The sequence below is a fragment of the Lichenostomus cassidix genome, chromosome 1 (genome assembly GCF_008360975.1).
Source record: "Lichenostomus cassidix isolate B80296 chromosome 1, HeHo_3.0, whole genome shotgun sequence".
NCBI lineage: Eukaryota > Metazoa > Chordata > Aves > Passeriformes > Meliphagidae > Lichenostomus > Lichenostomus cassidix.
Window position 1 is genome coordinate 113,063,510 of NC_139479.1, and position 17,540 is coordinate 113,081,049.

Sequence of the window (17,540 nt, forward strand, 5' to 3'; positions counted from 1 at the left end):
CAACAAAACACACTGAAAGCTCAATTATGAGGTGGCAAAAACGGTCACGGGTGTTAGTGATGATGGCATGAGCGCGCAGAGCCGCTCAGGAATGGCCCTGTCCATCTGTCAGGGGCTTGGAGACATGACTGGATGACAGGCAGTGCTGGTCAGCGTGACAGACCACGCTTTCAGCACTTCATCAGAGCTGCTCCCCGAGTGCTGCCTAACAACCGACAGGCAGCACCGTGCTGGAGGAGTTATAAAGACATTTTCAAAGGACAATAATGAAGTAGCTCTGTGAATTGCTAGGAAGAGCTCCACTCAAGCATGAGGCACTTGGCAGGGAACGAGGCATGGAGATGAAAATATAAAAAGCAGGTGGTGAAAATAAATCCCTTCCTTCTACCAAGGAGATCTCATCCTGAATTTTCAAGGAGATACCAAGTAGCAGATGTGAAGGGCCCCTGGCAGCACAGGAGCCTCTGTATGGGGCATGGAATAACTACAGGACTGCTGGGCTATGGGACTTGTTTAGGTCACTGGGAGTGCCCACGTGGTGCTCCCAGTGGAAACCACTGGATTTTGATGCTTCTGTTATCACTTAAGATTAAAGGCTGAACTCTAGATTAAAGGGAGAAGTTCAGCCTGTACAGGTACCTCCTATTTGTGGGCTACTAAAATTGTCTTTACACAAAGACCCAGTGGCTTTGTTGCCTGGCATTTCAAAACCCTCCTCAAACAACATCTGGAGATATTCCCAGCCTCCCTCATTTCCCTTTCCTCCCATTCCTGGTGAGGGAGCCCTGATCTCTGCCTGAGCTACACCATGGGCTAGTCTGTGCCTAGGTAGGTCTTGTGCCTTGCTGATCCTGACTCACCTGGATCCACCGCATTTTTGGGGACTGGCATTGCCCAAGGCAGCTCAGTGCCACTGCAGCTACCCTGTCACCTCACTGGTGTCCTGCAGGTCTGTGCCCAGTGACAGAATCATGCTATATTGCCCCAGGAATACTCACAGTACAACCAAACAAAAAATAATAAAAAATTTAAAAATCAAGCCCCAAACCACTCTTTTCTGTATTGTCTAGAAAGCCAAACGCAGCGTCTGTAGCCATAAACCCCTTCCCTGCACTCCCCATAAGGAACGGGCTTGTACAGCCAACACTTCATTACTCATCCATTAAATACTTTCTACTCTTACAGCCCAAGGTGAGCCAGAGCCAGTGATCTAGAGTTTAGCAGATTAAAAGCATTCTCAGTTCCTGTAACCATTCTGTCCTCCAGTAGTTTAATTTTTCTGGTCTATCATCAACACACAAACCATTTTTGTAATTATATTTTTCTACTTTCTATAATCACACTTTCATTTAAGTCTTGTTTTCATTCTATTTAACCATCTATTTTTCAGACTTTTTTTTTTTGCTACATCTACAGATGGGAGAAAAGTTATGCAGGTGTATAGCCAGTGTTAAATTCCAACCCATAAATTTTCTATATAAATGCATTTTATAATGTGCATAATAAAAAAAATAGCCCAGCCATGTCAAGCTGCTTTAGAGTTGTAAATGGATCAAAGTATTAAAACACTTACATGAACTTGAATACATGAGGCTAGCCAAAATATCCAGTGAAAGAAAGCATTTTCTGATAAACATTTGTTTGATACAAGTCTTACAGCAGTTTCAGTTGGGATTGTAGGTTGGGATTTTTTTTCCTTCAAGTCTTGTCAAGAAGTGTCTGCCTAACTGTCTCTTCTGATTGAGGTTTTAATCCTCTTGAAATTCATGTACTGCTCCTGAAAGTAATTCAGCACCTGAAACTTCTCCACTGCTTCTCAAGGGAAAACAGGAGCCAGTCAGTCCATGACACCTTTCACAAAAAAAGTTATATTTACTTGCAGCAAAAAGATTGCAAGGTAAACATCTGTGTGTTTGCGTGTGTGCACACACTGTGGATAGAAATAAATGTGTATGTATACAAAATATACAAATATAAATATCTCATGAATAACTTGAAAGTCAAAACTAATTGTTCACCTAAGGATCTTGGTATCTGGGGTTTAAGACAGTCTGTTCTTCAATCCTGAGTGCATCACACACTCCTACAGGGTCTGTGCTTTCTGTTTGCCAAAAACTGAACTTTGAGACATTTTGAATGAAAAAATAACTGCTTATGTGAGGAAAAATGGCAACAGAGCTGCCACTGTCAGTAAGGACATGCAGAGAGCAGTTAAGATACAGGAACACTCAGATCTGAAGCCAGGAATACACTTCCCTGCCAGCCCACCATGATAGTTTTAACTACACAAAAGACTGGAGATTTTGGACATTTAGAAGCATCACCTCAGTCATTGCATGAGTGCCCTCATAGAGAAGAAATCCAGAGCTGTCCAAGTTCCTGTGTGAGGACTGCAATGAGGGACTGACATATTGTATTGATGTGCAGTCCTTTGGCTCCTTCCACCCAGATTTCAGAGGCACCCTTCAGTCTGTCGTTGGAAGGGGACAGCCAGCCAGTAAACACAAGATCAGCTTGGACCTGAATGGACAAAATAAAGATGGGGGAAGAGAGCAGAGTGCACAAATCCACCTTGCTGAAAGGAAATTAAATGAGAGTAAGGAGCACTTAAGGGACTTGCCCCATCAGCAGAACTTGTCTATGAATGACCTGTGAATTAAATCACACATTCAATCCTGTAAGCCACAAGCCATTCGCTTATTGAGACAGCCAGAATTCCTCTTACGGAGAATGATGGATTTTCTGAACAGAAGCATAGCTCAGACATTCCTAGGGGTTAGGTTATTTCTAAATACCAGAACCATGGCATTCAGGAAGAATTTTTTCACCGAAAGAGTGGTCAGGCACTGGAAGGTGCTCCCCCAGGGGGTGGTGGAGTCCCTATCCCTGGAAGCATTAAAGAAAAAACTGGATGTGGCACTCATTGCTGTGGTTTAGTTGGCATGATGGTGTTCAGTCCAGGCTTGGAGCTGGTGATGTTGGAGGTCTTTTTCAACCAAAATTATTCCATTATTATCTCTTATATTGCCTCAACGGGTCCTACTTTATTGTGGATGTGTTACAGAGGAGGGAAAATCATTTGACAAAACAAAAGTCAAGCAAACACAATAGAATATCATCCTTAAATCAGTCTCTCCACATGAAAATCAATTTTTTATCTTTTACTTTGCCTTTATTTTTCATAAGCATTTGTGGAGCCTTTATCAAGCTGGATAAAGTTTCTGATCCCTAAACTTACTGGATTCTGTGTGTTTGAACTGATTAAGAAATGTTTACCCCAATTTATTTTTGGGACAGAATCCCATAGAATTGAAATAAATTTGTTGTTATGTAAGCAAACACATTATTTAAGGAAAAAGACATTGTCACTATTCTGTATCACATACAAACCATAGTTACATTTAATTTTTTTACGTTTTATCCCGTAACTCCAAAATTAATAGATAATTCCTTAATGTGGTTTTCATGTGAACTAGTAAGGGGAAATAAAGTTTACAGTATCATTTAAAAGATAATCCAATTTTAAGCATTAACTCGGCCAATCTATCATATAGATGTTAAATTAATTGATACCAATGTATGTTTTAGTATTTAATTCTGTCTTGATGGCCTCCAGGGATGTCTCAGAATCTTGCCATTGATCATATACTGATATCCTGTATCAGTGAATATAATCACAATGAGTGTATATACTTATAATAAGTATAAACTTATAACAGCAAAGCTGTGGCGTGGCAGGCAAACAGAAATTGTTATAGACAGTTTGCACCAATTAAAAAAGTTCAGCCAGTTAACTAAATACCTGAGGCAATCTTTCAGCCTTCAAAGTGGGAGAAAAGGTCTATTTCAGCACCAAAGAGTAATTATATCCAGCCTGTGACTGGCAGTTGAGTGTACAGAAAGGTTAAGAAAGCCCTATAGGTCAGCGTAGCCAAATAACACTGAGGTGGCTGCACTGAGATAGCTTAGGAGAAAACAGTAATTGAGGAGCAGAAATGTCAGCACTTAATCACAGTCCTTACAATTTTTACTGGGTTGGAAGAAAACATTTGATGCCAAACTCCCAAACAGCCCTTGCAAAGCAGCATCAAGCACTTTTGGAAATGATCTGGATGTTGCATTTTCCTAGGGAGTCTGTGTTTTCCAGCCTTCACCCCACAGCAATTACAGCACAAATTACTGGGTGTGGAAAACTCCTGCAGCGAAGAGTTATTTCCATGAATACTCTCAATTTCTTCAGCCTTTAATAACAGCCAAAAGCATTTCATGAAACTTCTCAAGAAAATGGTGGAGAGCTTAAGAAAAATATGGCTTGAGGCCATATGAATACTATTTATTACTTTAGCTCAGACTTTAAACATTGCCATATCATTGTCACTTAGTGGTTTCATACTTAAAGAAAAGGCCATGCACCCACATGCTACCATCAGATTTGAGAAAGAAGAGCTGACCCATTGAGCAGGTGATAAAACCACAATTCCAGCCCCAGGATATTGCTGCCATCCCATCCAACAGAAAGTGGTGGCTGGAGAAAAAAAGGCAGTCACAGTAACTTAGACAACATTTGTCCTAACATTGCTCAACAGGTGAATCACAGCATGGAACATCCCCTTTTCTCTCTCATTACTTGTATATTCCCAAAAGGGGACAAATCCTGCTAGACAGCCCTCCTGTCCCACATGGGGCAAAAGGGGGAGAAGCACAGAGTGACTTAAAGCACAGTTTGTGGCACAAAGGAATTGTAAAACAGCCTCTTTGGGCTCAAACAGGACAAGTTGATTTGAAAAATCTTAAACATGCTCTCTGCACCAAGATGGCCACAGCATCACAACTTCTTGCTGAGCTCATGGCATACTTTCAGCCTCAGAAAAACAAAAAGGAGAGGGGAAAAAAAAAATCACCACATAATTCTGAGAATTTAAAGACCTCTGTAGCACTGTCTGGAATAGAGTGCTCAACTGATTTACTGCTCTTAAAGCAGGCAGGGGAGAAGGCACCCTCATGCTAGATGAAGACATTAAGTGAGGAAATTACTCTTATAGGAGTGAATTAATTTTCATTGATCTAATTTCCTGACAGACATACCAGCAGTGAAGAGTTTACTAACTGTGGGTTCCTCCTTTGTCAGGTATTTCCCCCCTCAAGTTTTTACTGCAGAAGCAGAAAAATAGAACGAAAGAATGGAGGAAATACTTAACATTTCTCTCAAATCACCAATTAGTGCTCCTCTGGGGTAAAAGCTGTCTCATGCTGTTCAGCCTTTAAAAAAGATTTGCTGAATACAAGTACAAGGCTGGCATCATAACACAGAAATACTGCTGGATTACATTCCTCTGACAAAATATTGAATTTCTTTCTCTTTTATTTGTTGACTCTTTTAATATGCTTTGAGAGTAGCGCAATGAGTTTAACTTGAATATTTAGCTGGAAAAGTAGACAGTAATTGCAAATATTAAGACTGCATGATCCTTACTGCTTATTACATAAAGAATATTTTTTATCACCATTTTGCTCAAATGACAGGAATAGTTCTTTCCTGACTATATATCCAGAGGCAAAAAATTGGAGTTTGGGCAGAAATCAGCAGCCTTATTTAACAGATGTAAAAGATATAAAATATAATAGATATAAAATTGACCAAAAATAGGGTTGATATTCAATAGCAAATTTCTTAATTGTCATTTCCAGCCAAGATCAGGTCTTCAGCTAGAGTGTACAGCATAATTTGACCTGTGAATAGCAATATTTGAAGGAAAGATTGAGCTCTCCTGAAAAACAACCTTTAAATACAGCAGAAACTCACTGTGCATAAGCACAAAAAAAACATTCCCTCACTTTTAGGTTTTATATACATTGCTGCTGACACACAACATGAGAACAGAGGTTTTTTTTAAACTCTCTGGTCTTGGGAGTAAAAAATAAATAAAACAAAATAATCAGATGACTGGTTTGTTTATTTATTTATTGCACTTCTAGCATTACCCTTTTTTAAAAGAAAATATTCAAAATCTAGCTCAGGTACACCCTTAATATTAAGATACTAAAGGTTAATAAAAAGACGTCATAGATTCTATTTTATATCACCATTTTTGAACAGCCATCCTTCTAGTGGAGGCACAAGGCTCGATCCTGGTTGAAAGCTTGGATCTTGCTGAGCTTTCATTTCTCCAGCCCTCCATAAATTTTTGGTATGAAATTTTAATTGACTCAATTTCACAGAGTCATAGAATCGTTTAGGTTTGAAAAGACTTTTGAGATCATCAAGTGCAACTGTTAACCCCACTCTGCCAAGGCCACCACTAAACCATTTCCCTGAGCACCACATCTACTGTTCTTTTAAATCCCTCCAGCGTGGGGATGCAGCCACTGCCCTGGGAAGGCTGTCCCAGGGCTTGATGAGCTTTTCAGTGAAGATTTTTTCTAATAATTAATGTAAACATCCCCTGTAGCAACCTCAGGCCATTTCCACTCGTTCTGTTGTTACTTTGGAGAAAAGACCAACATTCACCTCACTACAATTTGTTTCCAGGTAGCCAGAAGATTTTCTATGCCTATTTCCCATAGCAGAACAAGACAAAAACAGCAACTCATGACATTATGAGATGTATTGGATATATCAGTAGAATTTTTTGTTTAAATGAGACATATGAAATGCATCTGTGGAGCCCATTTATCCATGGGGATGCAAGATGGTGGCAACAATAATTTAGCATCACCATGATGATGTGAAAACTTAAAAAATAGCTTGCCCTGTGTGGAGGGACCAACAGGGAAATCTACAATAGCTGAAAGGGGAACTGTTGTACTTTGTGCTTTTTCTCTTCATGAGGCTGAGCACTCCTGGTAGGCAAATGGGTTATTTCCCTCAGCCTCAGTCATTCCCATGCCCTGGCACAAGCACACAGTGTTGTCTGTCCTAACTTCCCATTTGTGGGCACATTCAGACAGAATTTGGTCACTGCAAGTCCATTTCTAATTGCAATAATTGTCAAAATACAGGTGCAAAGCTTTAGCAGCTGTGCACTCCACTGTTGTCTGCTTACAGAAGATATGAGGAAAACAAAGTCCCTGTCTGTATTTGCAGTTCTGCTGCTGCCAGCGAAACTGGATCACTGGGAAACTTCAGAAAAGACAGAAGAGAGAATTCCAGTAAGGAAAAATGTATGATTCACATAAATAATACCTGAGCTTTGTAAAATTTGAGAAATACTAGACCTAAAGAATTAAAGTTATTTACAGAACAGAGCAGTGTGTTGCCAGGGCTCAAAAGGACTTCTGAGGCTCTGGTTACTACCACAGTTCACATCTGTATGCTCACAGGTCAGCTGAGGTGAACCCTTCACCACAAATGAAAATATAAGAGATTCAGCACTGAAAAGATATCAAATACGTGACCATTGTCCCATTCCTACCCAAACCATTACTTTATAACTTATTCATATGATTCAGCAATTAAAAGTTCATCTCTCTTCCCCACAGCACATGGATCTGACAATAATTTATTCATGCTATTTTGAATACGAGTGTGCAAGTCATTTTAAATACTGTTAGACCACTTTCTATTGCCAATATTGGATGAACTGATGATAATTAAGGTGCTACCTTTCTAGCTATGGCATTAAAAACAAATAAGGGCCTCTCTGTTAACCAGCAGATCCAAGTCAGCCAAGCACAGAACAAGAGTGAATCTTGAAGCACAGCTCCCTTCTCATTAACTCCTAATCACTGCAAATATCAAATTGCAGGACATGGTGGGAAACAGAGGCTTCCTTTTCAGTACACCCTTTTATACCAAGAAATTCAGGTGGTACAAAACGGTATTTGGGAAAATTAAGTTTTGCAAAGCTCTATCCTTCGAAAAGAAATAAATTGTGTGCCACAGACTCAATAATGAATTGTCTCCACATTCATCCAGAAGCCATTTCTGAGATACAAACACCACGAGGCTGATGGCAAATGCAAGAAGAAAGCTCAAAACCAATGGCCTTGTCAGATCTAGAGGGAAAAGAAGAGGGTGTGGGGGAGGCTGTAAAAGTTGGTTATTCACTTTTAAGTAGGATGGGTAAAGAGCTATCTCACTGCTTTTCTTTGTGTTTACTTCAGGTACCAAGGCAAGGCTTGAAGTGAATCACACAAAATATGTGGGGTTTGTTCATTAGTAGGATTATATTTGCAACTCATTCATTGACATTCCATACAAACTTGAAAAACAGATCACACTTTGCCATGACCAAGCATTTTATATGTGGGGACTTGTTGAAATTCCTCACATTCTCTTTAATATTATTCTAAAAACCAAAGTTTTCCCTCATGAATACTTCTGAAATCAACTTGCTGTCTAGAAAAAATAATTAATGGAAACCCAAGTCACCTAGAAGTGTGGAAAGATGTTCACCAGAGTTCAGCACTGGAAAATCTTCCCAAGGCTGCTCCACATTTTCACCTCTGTAACAACAGCAAACAAAGACTGCTTGACAGGTCAGAAGGAAACCATGAGGGTTGGATTATCGCCTACTCCCACATCACATTTTTATTGTACAATGTACAACAAAACGAATGGTGCTTGATAAATATAAAGGCTTCTGTCAGTACAACAATCAACTCAAAAATAACTGAATTCAGGATTAACTGAGACTCCATTCCTGCACCAGAAAATACACAGATACTTGAAGAAAGTCTTATTTCAGTTTCCTAAGGACCCTTCATGACAATTTGGCTAAAATGGCCACATCTATCTTTTCTGTAAGATACATGAGGAAATTCTTTTACTGCTTTAACTCATCCCAAAACACAGAAAGAAAAATATAACAAAGCAAAATTAACAGGCATGCCATATAGCAGATTAACTTGGGCATTAATGGCAGACCATTGAGAAGACAATGAGTAAATTACACTTAACTCATTGGTGATAGGTCTGGTCTCCAGCTCTCCACTGCCCTCAATCAAGAGCAATTCTGTTCAAGTTAGTCAAATTGACTGAGTTGAAATCCGTGTGAGATCAATATCCAGATCAAGAACTAATGAAACCTGGCGGAGAGTTTTCATTGGGTTTCTGTTTCCAAGGAAGAAGGCCAGAAGGGAGAGGGAGTGGTTTATTGTCAGTATTTAACACTTGGCTTAAGTTCAGTCCTTTTCTCCCCACAAAATATCAATAGGAAAATTATGTCTCAAAGTACCACCATTTTTCAGTGCTGTTTTGGGAGTCTTTGCTGAAATTTTATTATTGTGTGGTGGGGGGAATGGTTGTGCAGTTATTTTTAATAGAAACTCCAGACTTTTGCAACATTTAAGATTGTAAAAGAAAATTTAAGAAAATGTTGTCTAATCTGAGGATTTAAATACCATTACTAATAAATCTTTTATTCCATAACATTGTCTTTAAGATTTATTTAACTTCTCATTATCCTGCTCTGCTTTACTTAGTAAAAAATTCAATTAACATCCTCAGGTTGAATCTGTTTTGCCTGTGATAGTATTTGGTGAGTGATCTTTCATTGCTGTTAGCCCATGAAGCCTTGATTTTATTTTCTCTCCCCTGTCCAGTTGCAGAGGGGAATAACAGAGTGTGTTTTTTCCCTTTTACTTTTTTCTATTTTTTGGGGGGTGTCCTTTTAATATTTTGTTTAAGTGAATAGCTTGTCACAACAGGTACCTGAATTTTTAAACCCTACATGAGCATACATTTGCTCCTCAAAATCCTGACACTTACTAACAAATTTTCAGGATGACATTTTCAGAAAATACTTTTGCATGTTAAAGCTGGCCCTTGAAGAACCTGAACATTTATATAGGCTAGAAAGTTTTTGTTTGTTTTTTTAATAAAAATTAATTCGGGGAAAATACATCTGCACTCATCACAGAATATCACAAAATCTGTGATATTTTTGCCTATGAGTATTAGGGGCTCCACTGTCCACCTTCTGTACATGGAACTGTAATTTAGTGTATAAATTACAATGATATTTAAACACAAACAAACATTCATACTAAGTGTATGCATAATCTCTTACAAAGTTACACACTGATATAGAAAATATATTGTCTACAACACAATATAAAAATTGTTATAAAAATTATATATAGATATGTAAAAATGGTAATGTTTTAGCTTTGTCTTTTAAAACACCCTCGAAAATATAGACAAAATCACACTCTGCCTGAAATCATCAAACAACTATATAGAAAAACCCTTCCAAAGGTCATCTGTGGTCATGACTTCATGATCACTACACACCTTTCTGAAAAAGCTCACTTTTCACATCACAAGCTTGCTGTTTCATTTTTCAGTTTCAAAAGGATACACACATCTAAAAGTTAAAAACCAAAAACCAAACCACAAAAAAGCCTCCCCCAAAAAAAAAAAAAAAAAAAAAAAAAAACCAACACAACTTTATAATAAACTCAGCATGAAGAAGATAGCTAGAGATATATGTGTTAGCATGGAGATGTTATTTGTTTAAGCTGTCCTGGGGATATTCACATGCTTGCAATCATGTCCATGGAAGTGGTTTGACAAACCAGGCAGTGCTTCCAGCATGAGAAATCTGATATAATCCTGCTTCTATAGACAATTGCTGGCCTGTGAAGGAATTCCTTATGGTTGCTAGACAGAGTCCTGTTTCCCTTGCAATGCTGTCTCTAGAAAATCCAGAGATTAACAGAATAAGCTGGCATTTATCCTCACAGAGTTGTTATTAAATTCTGGTTTGCATCTCTTGCCCTTGCACAGAGTGGGATCAAGAATTTTTTTTACTTTCAGGGGAATGATCATTCCATAGCCTGTGAAAGCCAATAAATCTTGGACAAACACATAGGTACAGACAACTTCTCTGCAGTGCACATACATAGCTCTTTTCACATTCATATACATGATGTATAAAAAAACATCAAAATGCTCCTTCCTGGCTTGCCCATAAAAGAGAACACTGTGTTCTCAACACCACAATTCCCCACATGGGAATTTGTTCACTGGGATCCTACTTCCAAGGCAATGGTGCCTGTACCAAGGTGTATTTTTCAAAACTAGGAGGCAACACTGGGGAAAGAAGACAGAGAAGAAGAGTGCTTGTCTGTTGAACTATTCCTGCATTCCTTTTGTTCCTCTCAGGCTGTCATAAAACCTATCATCATACTTTGACCAAAAGTTTCTCAACATAGAGATATGCAAAAATTGATTTTTTAAAGGTGATTTTTGCTGTGTTTTATTGGCATTTTAAACAGGAAGAGAAGTGGATATTTTTTTCTCCTATAATAATAATGTGAGGTTTTACTTGTTGCTAATGAGAAACATTACCTTACCAGAGAGCTGAGTCTTCTCATTTTCATTTATATAGTAGATTGATTAACACTTAGCTAATTGGCACATGGAAATAAGGATTAGCTGAATTTGTTTTTCTTTACAACTCAATAGCTATAATTTAGATACTTATTTAGATCAAAATCTGTTACTTTTTGAGGGTAATTACCTGCCTGTTGTCAAAAATAACAGTGTAAAATATATTACTAATTTTATTTTACACATGTTGCAGAAAATAGTTAATTAACTTAAATAAAAAGGTAAATATAAAAAAAGCAAAGCTTTGGAATATTGGAACCAGGTCTTCAAATCAGTCTTGAATAGAGAAGACATATTTTCTCTAGTGAATGAGGTCAAATAAAAAGAGGATAACTTGGGGTGTAACCACATCTGAAATCAAGAAGATTTCCAGAAAACATCTACAATGTAACTAGAAATAGGTGAGAATGCAGATCGTCTTTTGAATCCCCACTCTAGATAATTTTCTAGCAATGATTTATAAAGATCTCCAGGTTGTTCAGTCTCCTACCCACTTGCCCTTCCTCATTATTCATAGCAAGGTGTGTTTTAAACAGCTTGACGATGACTGTGTGGCTGGATGGGACAGGGCAGTTGTTCTCAAGGCATTTTTTGTGGTTTGAAGTTCTCTTTTGGATGTTTTGGGCTGAGTGAGAACAGGTGGTCAGATGCGGGTGTTCGGCAAAGCAGCAGAGAGAGCAGAGACCTCACAGCAGCAACTGTGTGTGGCTCAGCTCATTTTATGGCTTAGGAAACAATGCAGCCTGAGACAGAAATTGTTCCAAAAAAAAAAAAAACCTTTCTCTTTGCTCTCTTTTTGCTCTCTTTCTGCACAGTTACTGGAGGAGCTCATGTGGATGTAAATAATTAGTTTTAATACTTATTATCTCACATAACCAAAGTAGTTAAATCATGTATGTGACACTACAAAGATTAGAACTTTTATTATCGTCTTCCAAGGTTTATCCTACCATATATATTCAAATATTTTAGTAAGCTTCTCATAAAGCATCAAGTAATAGACCAAGGCCAACTCCACCCAAGAGCTTACAAGACCATATTTAAAATTCAGAACAAGCACAGTAAAGCTACAGTGACCCACAGGGCAGCAGCAGCTGTAATGGTAAAATTCAGCCTCTCTTCTATCATTTGAATATTTCTGTGAGGTGTAGGTACTATCTCTCCAGTTTTCCACACAGTAGTTCCTAAGGCAAGTTCAGCGTACTGCAGCCCCACAATCTAGTAAGAGGGTTGAGTTTATCCACCAGACAGTGAGTGGTGACCATAATGAAGCAATTATGGAACTTGAGTCAGCTTTTTAGCTTCACACGTAATTCAACCCTCCATGCCCTGCTCAAATTAGGATTTGACTAAGTAGTATATCATGTGAAATTCTTCTCCACAGATTGCCTCCTTGGCCAGCAGGATTTGGGCTCCAGAAAGCTGCCATGGGCACGTTGGCTGTCACAAACACAGCTGCCAAAATTGCCTGTTCCACTTACCAGTGCACACCCTGCACATGACCCAACAGAGCCTTCCCCATGCACAGCAGGAGCACCTCAATCTGTCCCTCCAGGCAGGACTCATTTCTCACCCCCTCTGCCTCGAGGTGGAAACTCCTCATAAAACCAAGAGGGGAAAAAGCTAAGAATGTCCTCTGGGTGTTTGCCCACTTTCCCTTCTTTGTGTCATATCTGGCTATCTTGGTTCTTTTTCTCTTCAATACAGTGCAAGGGAAAGAATTGGATTATCATGTCCTACTTCATCTGAGACAGACCAGATCTCCCTTCTTTTCCCCTAAAAGCCCAGGAGGGATGACATCAGGTCGTGCCCTCTGTGGTTGATGTATGAGGTGTATCAAGGAGCAATCAGCCTGGCTGTAACCACACAGGTTTTATTGACCACTTTCTCTATAGGGTCCAGCAGGGTCTCTGCTGCATTCACCCTGCATTTATGGCACAAACTGTTCTGGTTCCAATAGGATACTCTAGGTGCCTTTGCAACCCCCTGCTAAAATCAGGTTTAAACAAGACAGCACCAAGACAACCAGCTTGAAGTTAACTCTCCCATCCAAGCATATCATGGACATCTCGAAATCTTACTGAAATCTAATTGTACTTCCTGAAACAGCTTCTGTATTTCCCCCAGAGCTCAGCATAATCACTCACTACAGTGCTATTCCTACAGTTTAAAAGGACTGAGATCATGACACAGGATGAAGGTGTTACCACTGAATAATAAATTATTAAAACTTAGGCACATGCTCTAGAGCAGAGAACTTCTCACTCAACCACTGCTCAGAATCAACAACTGCCCAAGTTAAATTTAAAATTGCTAAGTTACAAGTGTGCAGGGCAGATCACAATCAAGCAGGCTCCACACCAAACAACCTGAAGAGGTTGCCAGGAATACAGAAAAAATATGCACTCTCTCCTTAAAGTCTAAAATAATTTAGAAGCTTTAACTAAAATGTCAGCATGTGTCAAGAAATATTAACTTACATAATACTGCACCATTTTGCTTGCCAGATAATATTATAGAAACTTGGCATTCTAACTGCTTCATGCTTTTCTAAGTGTTCTTACATGACTACAATAACTCAGCATGATTGAAACAGCAGTAAATTTCCCCCTGTTTAATTTTCACTTTCCATTGTATTCCACAACTGCTATGAACACAGTTATATTTGGTTACAATACCAAAGCTATAATGACTTGGATTAAGGATGCTTGTTTGCATATACCCAGGCTAAACTGGTCTTTAAGGAATTGAACACTTCAGCACCCATTTAATCAAATAGCTCATAATTCCACACCACTAACTTCTATATACATCAGCTTATGTAAACCTTTGCATCCCCCTATGCCTTGAAAAATAAACATGGACTCAACCACCTTTTTAAGGGTCTGAGTCCACAAGGACCTCAGTTTGACAAACACCTATTAGCACATCTAAGCTTTCAAAGGAACCAGCCCCAAGACCCTGGACAACATTTTTGATGATTACTACAAGAATATTATGATAGATTAGCATCCTTTCCTTCAGCGTAAATACAAGCCTGAGCCATCTGGACCTTAAAACCTGGCAAATAGTGGACAGAATTACATTTAGATTTAGGAAAGATGTTCCATAACATGAAGAATTTGTGAACTAGCTTTGATCTAGGCTAACAGAATATAACAAAGATTTTTTTTATTTTCTTTTCCAAACACGACATAGCGGTGCCTGCAGTTTTATACCAGACAGTAAGAATGCCACGCAGAATTGCCCCACCCATTTGCAAACACCCACTGCATTTTTAATTGCACTTCATATGTTCCTTTCAGTGCCAGATTTGAAGTCTTTCCTGTCTTGGAGACAAGATGACTGGGAGCTGACAGAGCAGCAGTGAAGACTAAAAGAAAGCTCTGTCCTAGAAGGCAGAGCTGGATCACCATAAATATCTGTGGAACAGACACTAAACTTCTGGTGGTTACCAGGATGATCACTTGATCCATCATGCTCTTTAAACTTGGTCATAATTTATGTCTGTTTTTCTAGGAACCTGAATCCAGTGTCTACATTTTAGCTCTCATTAACTACTATAAATTAATAAATGGGTAGTTAAATAACTTGCTATAAAACCCTTGGGACCACTAACCAGATATCAGGGTTTGTAACCTTTCCTAAGGCACTGGGAATAGCATACTAAATAACATTTTTATTATCTCTTGGTTGTTAGTTATTTATTCAGCTTTAAAACAGTGACATTCTAAATGGCAATAGCAAGCCAGAAAAGCATAGCCAGAGCCAGCAGCATTCAATCTACATTTCCAAAATCTACAGAGCTAAATTCAATTGATTTTTAAAAATAGTTTTAATCTTCCTTTCAGAATCTATCAGATAATCAGATATTGTATATTTGGGGTTTGGGGTTTTTTAGTAGTAAATACAGTGAATTGATAGCCTGACACAGAAATCAATATATCATTATCTGAATTTTGCTTTTAAGCTACCAACAAACAAGAAAAGATTGGAGATTAAGGAGGCAGAATTTCTTGCTGGCAGTGTTTTATTTACTGCTACAGGCAAGGACAAGAAATCAGGGCTGGTAATTTCAGAAATGGGGGTAGGTAGGGCTGTGCAGGCTGCTCCAAACCCATGGAACCATCTTAAATCCAGCAGAGGACTTGATTTTACCAGGGAATGCAAGGGACTAGGGTTGGAATGAGGTGATCTCCAAGGTCCCTTCCAACCCAAACCATTATAAAATAAATAACCATTACCAGAAATGGCATAGAATGGTGAAAAGGCCTAATGAACAGTTAATTTTTCACCCTGGTTTTAGCTCAGTTAAAAAATACACATTTGTACAGTCTTATGGAAATATCACTAGAACAACTGCAGGAAAAATCCACTCAAGTAAAACGTGACTTTTTTTTGTCTATATGTATCATGCCCAGTCAGTCAGTGACTGACCAGGTAAGCAGATCCTACTGTATTGGAACCTCTGCTTAAAAACATAAGCAGGTTTTACAACCACATTTTTTTTTCAAATTAGTTTTGGATGAAGATATCTATTCCAAATTTCAATTCAGAAAACACTACAAAGGCTGAGCTTTCATCTAGGAAGGAACAATGAAAGGGGAAAAAAACCACCCCACACACTGTTGTAAAAACCTAAACTTGGACTTAATACACACACACACAAAAAACCCCAACTAAAGCTAAAAAAAACTAACCACACAAAAAAATCACCTCACACACACTGGGGGGAAAAGAAATAAAGACACAAGAAGGTCACACCAAGATTTAATGCTGTCCCATAGCCAGACACCACACAAGCCCAGAGCAGAGACTGAAGATCTGACTTCTCCTAAAATGCTGGAATACAGATTTCTCCCTGTGAGACTTGCAAGTGAGCTGTGAATTTGAAAGCCAAGCTCAATTCTCTTTGCAGGAAATCCTGTGTTCAAATAACACCAGCCCTCTGTACTTTTTAGTGTTAATATACAAATCTTAGGGTGTTTTGTACTACCAGAAGCACTATAAGGTAGTCCTGGAAGGGAACACAAAAAAAAGTGGTTGCCCATGTGTAATTTTGGGTTTGTCTTTTAAAGGTCTCTTCAGTAGAAGTCTGCTGCTGGTGTTCCTGCTGCTTTTACTCTGAATGCCAGTGAGACTCTTCCACCCTGCTCTCCTCATTGCTATTCCCCACACACACAACATTTCTTGCCCAGTGGATGCAGATATCTATGCATTAAATGATGTCTAGCATGCAGCCACAAGCATATTACCTTAAGAAATCACCTAACATTGATTTTCGTATTGTGCACTTCAGCCTCTGTACTTTTGTCAAACCCTAATGTTACTGAAGCATCAGGTAGACCCACCTGAAATTCTGCACTCAGTTGAAAATGCAATTTCTTTTCTTTTTAATTTCTCTTGGTTGTGTTGCTCCAATGAAAAACTTAATCTGGAACAGTGCTAGAAACCTACTCAAAGGACAAACAGAAATGTAGGAGACTCTTGTACTCCTGGACTCCAAACCCAGAATTGCTGGACCAGACTAACACACTTCTGCATGGTCACATCTGATCAGGACTCCTTTTTAAATTTCATTCTGCTTCATTTTTTGAGCATCTTAATGTAAACATTCTCCTGGAAAGAGTGAAAACTACAGCTACAGCCCTGGAGGATGCCTGTGTGAGGCTAAGACAGCTGCAAAGCTGAGCAAACATGGCTTGTGAGAGCTGCTAAATAGATGCCTGTGCAGCTCACAGGAGCAGCAGTTTGGTGAAGCTGCATCCTTACAAGCCGTGACACATTTTCCTATGCCAGTAGATTTCCATACAAGACAGATGTGTGAATGTAAATAGTTAATAGATCATGTCCCTTTTACAAAGGCAACTCATCTGATAATAATAAACAAAAACGTGCAAGCACAGCACATGAGAAAATGCCTGAAGACAGTCCCGTTTACATTAAAGACAGATGTTCTGACCCTAAAAATATCTGGTATTATCTTTTATTTCTTGTTTATGAAAGAATAGGTGACTCTAAGGAGCTCAAAAGACTTCAGCTAAAGCTCGATGCTTCAAGGTTGCTGTTTTAAATGCAAAGACAATGAGAACCCTGCCACAAACAAATTTTACATGCTCATTTCAGTGGGGATTTTTATTTTACTTATTTGCATTACCTATTTCTTTGACCCAAATAAGGGGTTTGATTTGCAAAAACCTTCAAA

General features: G+C 38.7%; 1 long non-coding RNA gene across 1 annotated transcript in view; it reads right to left on the reverse strand.

Moving 5' to 3' along the window:
• Window positions 1-5,645: 5,645 nt before the first annotated feature.
• The window catches only part of LOC146445597 (uncharacterized), a 33,140-nt gene continuing 21,245 nt past the window's right edge, over window positions 5,646-17,540 (reverse strand). Inside the window, exons 3-5 of the long non-coding RNA XR_014852715.1 lie at window positions 8,372-8,445; window positions 7,238-7,371; window positions 5,646-5,730 (exon numbers count right to left, since the gene is read on the reverse strand). This is a non-coding gene — a long non-coding RNA (uncharacterized LOC146445597). The remainder of the gene's footprint in view (window positions 5,731-7,237; window positions 7,372-8,371; window positions 8,446-17,540) is intronic.